The sequence below is a fragment of the Penaeus monodon genome, chromosome 37, assembly GCF_015228065.2.
Source record: "Penaeus monodon isolate SGIC_2016 chromosome 37, NSTDA_Pmon_1, whole genome shotgun sequence".
NCBI lineage: Eukaryota > Metazoa > Arthropoda > Malacostraca > Decapoda > Penaeidae > Penaeus > Penaeus monodon.
In genome coordinates, this window is record NC_051422.1 from 3,236,134 (window position 1) to 3,243,633 (window position 7,500).

The following is a 7,500-nucleotide window of genomic DNA, read 5'->3' on the forward strand; positions in this document are numbered from 1 at the left end:
CCTCTCTCTCTCTCACTCCCCTCTCTCTCTCTCACTCACCCTCTCTCTCTCTACTCACCCTCTCTCTCTCTTACTCACCCTCTCTCTCTCTTACTCACCCTCTCTCTCTCTCTCTCTCTCACACTCTCTCTCTCTCTCTCTCTCTCTCTCTCCCCTCTCTCTCTCCTCTCTCTCTCTCTCTCTCACCCTCTCTCTCTCTCTCTTACCCTATCTCTCTCTCTCTTACCCTCTCTCTCTAACCCTCTCTCTCTCTCTCTCTTACCCTCTCTCTCTCTCTCTCTTACCCCCTCTCTCTCTTACCCTCTCTCTCTCTCTTACCCTCTCTCTCTCTCTTACCCTCTCTCTCTCTCTTACCCTCTCTCTCTCTCTTACCCTCTCTCTCTCTCTTCTCTCTGTCTCCTCTCTCTCTCACCCCCTCTCTTTCTCTCTTCTCTCTCTCACTCTCTGTCTCTCTCTCTCTCTCTCTCTCTCTCTCTCTCTCTCGCTCTCTCTCACTCTCGCTCTCTCTCACTCTCGCTCTCTCTCACTCTCGCTCTCTCTCACTCTCGCTCTCTCTCACTCTCGCTCTCTCTCACTCTCGCTCTCTCTCACTCTCGCTCTCTCTCACTCTCTCTTCTGCCATTCCTTATGTTAATACTTGAAATGTGATGTTGCTTTTTTTCACAAAGGACAAAATCAAGAAATTCTCAATGTAATTTGCTGGAGAAATGACCAACGATCACCCAAATGCAAGTACTTTTCAATGCCAGTACTGACATAACTCCTTAGGAAACGCTTAAACTCGTCAACGGTCTAGACATATCTAACACAACAGATTCCACTCGCCTTTATTTTTCATGAGTGTTTCAGAACTCATACCAAGAATATGACAACTTAGTCACATTTTACCAGTTCACTGAAAGTTTTGGAAGTTTGAACTAAAGAACTGACCCCCACTCAGGAGTATTATTCTTATAACACAACCTGCTCTGGAGAGAGTGGACAAAATATCTATTTCCAGTGGCCTAAGTGGAAACACATTTGGGACATATACAATTTGCCATCACCCCTACTTAAGGGACTGTCAAAGGTGGTGGGAGGTAATATATCAACACCTCAAAAAGGGCTAGGTAATACATCAGGTCAGCTGTCGACGTTGACAGTACTGGCTGCTGACGAGGGCGAGAGTGAGAGCAAGAGTTACAACCTTCCATGGCTGTGATCATTCTGTTAGAATGAGGATAAGGATAAGTCCGATATGCGAAGCTTAGCCTCGCCCGGGCTATGCCCATGAGGGGAGCCCGGCCTGTGTCGACCAATGCCGACTCACTCAAGTGTGTCAGCTGGTGCCAACTCGGCTGAACCTAGTCCTTACCCGCCATGATGCCCAGCTCGAACCGCCGACCCCTCGGTTGAGAGGCCGACACGTTACCACTGTACTAGCCTGGAGGCTAACTAGAATGAGCTTCTGTCTGCCCTTTTATACAGATGACTGTCTAACACTACCCAATCAAGTGACACCATGTGACCTAATTCATCAATCAAAGCCATTGCTAGTCTCCAGCCAGTCAGGTCAAGACAAGTCACTATCATACAATCTAGTATAAATAAATCACATGATTACACATCATAATTACATATGTCACATAATTACCAACCAATCACATAAAACCATCAGCAGTTGCATGTATTACATCAAAACAACAATAAACAGTCAGTCTGTAGTCTGTCATCATGGCAAGAACACATGCCAAGTGGACTGGGTCTCCTAGAAGCCATGGCAAGATTAGATGCCATATGGGTTAGATGCCAAAATCACCCCCAAGAAAATTGAGTTTTTCGTTTTGTTTGTCCAACCGCCACCTGCTACACTTGATCAAAAAGGCTTTACTAAAAGTAAAATTACCATGGCAATGAAGGCCTTTTTCGGAATCCTCTCATGGAATCCCAAAAAGCAGCTCTGGGCCACAAGGGCTGGTTCCAGGGGGGGGGGGGGTCACATCTCAAAGGTGTGTCTGAAAAAACAAAGACCAGCTCTAGCTTATCTTTGAGTATCTGTCTGCCTGTTTCTGTGTCAAACTATTTTACTCTCTTCATATAGCTTTCTTTCATATCTAGTGCAGAAATGTAAACAAATTGCCTTAAAACAAAAAAAAATATCTAAAAAAAAAAACAATGCATGGAGATTATAGATAGAGAGGTAGATAGAAAGGCAGATAGATAGATACATATATCAATGCATATATAAAAATAAATTTACAAAAGTAATAAAAAGAAGATGAGCAATGATAAAAAAGGAAAAATTCAAATCAAGTAGTACACTCATGGCCAAGTCATGAATGAAGCTTTGAAACTCTTCCAATTAATGCTAATCTTCTTTTGAATTTAACTATACTTGGCTTAAATTGTTTTAACAATACATGACTTCCCTTTACAAGAATTACATCATTATACTGTTCCAAACAGATTTCAGAATATGTTTTACAAGATATGACATGGGCTGTACCATACATATCAAGAGCTGTTCAAGCTATTCACTGAAAGTGAATGAAACATGAGGTAACATATAAATAGATATACTACCTGCTTCTATCCAGAGATACTTGGCAATATAAGTTGCCTTTTATAGAATTCTTGCACATATGCTACTGAGCAGTTCAGTTCAAGGTGAAACATACAAACACAATCAAAATGTTTATCTACATTAAATTACCTTGCAAGTCATTCTCCTGTGAATTATGCTACAAATGAAACTGAAAATGAGAGACTACAAGTGATAAAATGTTACTCATGTTATTACATGATACCACATCAAACTTAATATTTAATCATGTTACTTCAGTATACTGGGAAAAACACCTTTATTTATCAAATAAACTCTAAAATTCAAATGCTGCATTATCATGAAACAACATGCATAAGTGTTACTTCCTTACATACAGCTGCAATTTTTTGTAAGAACTTCCCTGAAGGAATCGAGCAGCACCGTAAGATAATGCATTCCACACCACCTCCAGAAAACACCAAAAGGCCCCATCAAAGCCCCCTTGAAACACATGACAAATCACATTGGGTGCTTTGTCAGCAACTGGGTAAAGCAGATCTCAGCTATATGGTATGTGGAGTTCCTGAGAGTATTTCCCCATACCCAAGCATCAGATACAAAGTGGCAATGCTGAGTGATAGAACACTGGCACTGGAAAATACACAGGTTCACACCTTCCCAATCAACTCTGCTGCGAGTGCCTACTTGTATCTGCTGGGGCCAAGGTCGCAGAAGAAAGGAACTAGCCAAAGTGCCGCATCATCCTACGGCTTTGCATGTACATCTTTTAATGTACATCATAATATCTCTAAAGCCACTTGAATGTGGGGTCAATGTAGACAAAATAAATAGAGCATAGTCTGGGTTATAGAGAGTCTTGCTCTGAGAAATGGAATGAAACATGGCCACAGAGAAAAAGGGCAGAAAAAATCCTGAAGGAGCACAACTACGACTCCAAGGAGAGGAATTACAATGGGACCAAGGGAAACCAAGGCCCAGTTCAGCAATCACCTACCCTGTATGTCATTATTTTCATCATCTTTCATTGTTGGAAAAAAGCCTATACAGTATCAAAGTAATACCTCAATGTCCAAAAAGTAGCATACTCTGAAGTCAAAAGGCCATTTGTGATGAAAAGCCTCCCATTGCTTTGTTTTACTGCTATGACTTCCCTCATTTCATAATTACAATTTTGTTAATTTTGAAGGTTTCTGTTATACTGATAATGTTTACAATATGCTTACAGGAAGAAAGAAGTGTGCATTAAGGGCGTTTCTAATTAGGACTTCAAGAACTCACTTCAAAATGACTCAAGATATGAAATACTTATCATTAATATCATTAAAATTTTCATTATTACTCATTATTTCACTGCAATTGCTTTCATTATTACAATTATCCTTATCATCATTATATTCATTCTTTTAAGATTATTACAATTAATATTTTCATTTTTCTTATTATCATTCACATTACTATCACTATGAATATCAATACTATTATGATTTTATCATTATCAATATTCTTACCATTTTTATAACAATTACCACCATTATTATTACAATCATTATCAACACTATCATTACTCTAATTTCTAATGCTATCAATACAGTTCATTATCTGTCATTCTTGTCCATATTTGTCAATTACCACAAATATTTATTTGTTACTCAAGACAAGAGTTATTCGCCTATATTTACAATAGCTTAACCTCATTCAATAAAAATCAACAAGCAGCCTTTGAATCATGTATCTTATTAGTATAATTGAGACAATCTTCACCGTCAAATTAAAAATTGAAAATTAAATGTGAGAGTGAACCCTGAGGCACCAACAAATCCAAGTGAACCTAAATTATCATAAATAAATGCATAAAACCATAATCAAAACAACCATAAGCCATCCCCTAATTATTTGCAAGCACATGTAATATAAGACAGCTGAAAGTTTATGCAAACTAGTAACTAAGTTTTATTCCTTTCGGCAACTTTAAATCTCAAGAGAACAACCAAAGGGCAGACGACACTGCCAATAAGGATGTTTGAAATTATGAAATGGCAACTCAAACAGCTCAGGTGTTACCAGCTAGGGATTATTATTCTTGTTTCCTTTCGAGGCGAGCAGCATAAAGCACGGTGTGACTCGGCAATTTAGGGGATCAGTATTGAAGCTTGACTCATGAATATACTTTTTTTTTTTTTTTTAGAAAGAAAAATGCAAATCAGTAAGTCTATCTTAGCCTTGGTCTCCTTTTGCTACAATTTATGGCGGGCATTCAGAGGAAAAATGATATTTGTACAAGCTTTTATTTTACGTTTCTTTCCTTTTGTTCATGTAGGAAGGATATTTCATCAAGAGAAATTTTTATGATGAACTATACATGTCAGTGAATAGTAAATCTGTTCATTAATGACTATATTCATTTATTCCTTTTCTACTACAAAAAAAAATTAGATGAAGTACAGAACCATAAAATTGTGCAGAAATAAACATGTGTTGCAATTTTCATATGCCTAATTTCAGCCTAGTAAAAGAGGACCATAGAGTCAAGAGAATGTTATCTGTATGTCAAAATACCAAAAAAACAGAAGTTAGTAACTAAAGAAATAGATAAAGGAAAACAGAATACAAAAAAAGAAAGAAAGAAAGAAAGAAAGAAAAGAAAGAAAGAAAGAAAGAAAGAAAGAAAGAAAGAAAGAAAAAAACTACACCTATATATTCCTATAAATCTTTTCTTAATATATTCCCACAGAGCCTCTACAACTAAATCACCTCTTCTTCATACTCCTTTGTATGAGCCTACCCTACCCCAAACCAAAACACACCCACCACAGACAGAAGGCAGTGTGCCATCGTATGCATTGCAGTCTGCATAGTGTCAGCACACAGTGAACCACTTGCTTTCCACCTCTCCAGTCTTTGTTGTACTTGGATGTTTGCCAAGGAAGAGGCTTTTTTAAGGGGGAGGGCAAAGGGTGTATGTTGGAGTCATGCTGTCTAGGTAATCAACTTCGGTCTGCTGTTTTATTCATACAAATTGCAAGTTGACATAATTTTTCAATCTTGGTGAAGGCTCTCATCTCTTTAAAATTAACAAGTCATTCAAGCCTGCAAAGCTAAGAGATTAAATTCACAGTCATGTTGTTAACTTTTAAATATCAAAATTACCATAACAAAACTTTTATCTATCCTCAATAACTTTCTATAAAAAAAATTGACATATATGACTTCAATGATGCTAACTTTATTAAGTGTAAAAACTATAACGGCAGATAATAGAGATGTCCTGAAAAACTTCATTTATTTCCCTATACTAATGGATGATTTCCATGAATTCTCGTGCCGTAGCAAATCCAACTGAATGTATACAAACGGAGAAGATATAAACAATGCAACAAAGCCTTAACAATTTTGACATATCAGTACTGTACTGGCAACAAAATCAACCATTCTAAAAACCTTAAAGTACTTCTTAAAATCAAGTCATTTACAGCTGCAAATAGAGGAAAATCTCAATACACTACAAATGGTTTATATCATGCAAGCCTCTGATGTCAGTCCAAAGCAAAATATCCCTTGCTAAACCCACTTCCATCTTCTTGCAACCCAACCCAAAGCTCAGTGAAAGATGCATGTGATATTTCCAGTAGGACAATAGTCCCACCAGTCAGTACATTTTCCACAGTGCCTCAATAAAATTCTTATCAACTTCAATCAACAGCACAATCTCAGATGCTAGGGTTATCACTAATTACTCTTAATAATATATGCATTAACTAACTCCATTTCCTTTTATATCTACTAGTCAAACACATGAAGCTTTGCAATTCATATTTTCTTACTATTTTTCAAAGACAGTGTGTTAACTTCCCTATCAATATATTTTGTACACAATTATCAAATCATGCAGTCATAGAAAAGTTCGTTACGCAGGGCAAACAAGGGTCAATCTACAGATGGCAAGGGAATCCTCATATCTTGAGCATCATTTGTGAAGGTGTGCATGTTCAAAGGTATTCTAAGATCAATCACCTAACAATGCATTGATTAAATGTCTTGTTAATTAAATTTCTGTCAAGAACATAGGCATCAATAAGTTTGTGTTAATGCACTCTATCTTATAACTATGAAATCACATGAGCATGTTATACATGAACGTTTGAATTAACAAAACATTTCATAAACACATTATCGGGCAATTGGTCTGAGAAAACCTTTGGACGTGCACACCCTCATATATATTCCATTAATTTGCTGATGTATGTAATTCTGATGATTAAAACAAAATGCACAATCAACTATCTTCCAATCTGATGTTATTCACTCTCATTTATGCCACTTTCATCATTACATCCCTCAATAAACAAGTGCTAAATCATTCAACTTTTTAATTCTATCTCTGGAACAGAGCAGGTAACACAGATGTCACTCAAGAGGTAAACTCCGCTCTGCCATCATAGTAAATCCTCAAATACAAACTAAAGGGAGCTTAAACACTGACTCTACAAACCTTATTCAGGATGAACAACAAGAATGGCTTAAGTACGACAGGATCTGCTGGTCTGCATCTCCTCCTCGTGCTGTGTTGGTCTGAGAGAATCCTAGTGGCTTCCTCGCAGCCCTCGTGCCCTTGCCGGAACGCTTTGTAATGCCAGGAGTTGAATACCTCCAAATCTGTTATCAAATAAATTTTTTTCAGTCAATCATACTTCTGTCAAAAAAAAAAAAAAAAAAAAAAAAAAAAAATCAAAATAAATAGAAAAAAAATATATATATATAATAGAGAGAGAGAGAGAGAGAGAGAGAGAGAGAGAGAGAGAGAGAGAGAGAGAGAGAGAGAGAGAGAGAGAGAGAGAGAGAGAGAGAGAGAGAGAGAGAGAGAGAGATGTGTGTGTGTGTGATGTGTGTGTGTGTGTGGTGTGTGTGTGTGTGTGTGTGTGTGGTGTGTGTGTGTGTGTGTGTGTGTGTGTGTGTGT

At 37.5% G+C, this 7,500-nt stretch overlaps 1 protein-coding gene and 1 long non-coding RNA gene across 2 annotated transcripts in view; one reads left to right on the plus strand and one right to left on the minus strand.

Moving 5' to 3' along the window:
* The window catches only part of LOC119596078 (DNA replication complex GINS protein SLD5-like), a gene marked incomplete in the record, with an annotated part of 13,669 nt that extends 11,694 nt beyond the window's left edge, over positions 1-1,975 (plus strand). The window contains 1 exon segment of the mRNA XM_037945205.1: positions 1,886-1,975.
* LOC119596079 overlaps positions 1,863-7,500 on the minus strand; it is a 10,054-nt gene continuing 4,416 nt past the window's right edge. The window contains exons 2-3 of the long non-coding RNA XR_005230738.1: positions 7,035-7,198; positions 1,863-1,994 (exon numbers count right to left, since the gene is read on the minus strand). This is a non-coding gene — a long non-coding RNA (uncharacterized LOC119596079). The remainder of the gene's footprint in view (positions 1,995-7,034; positions 7,199-7,500) is intronic.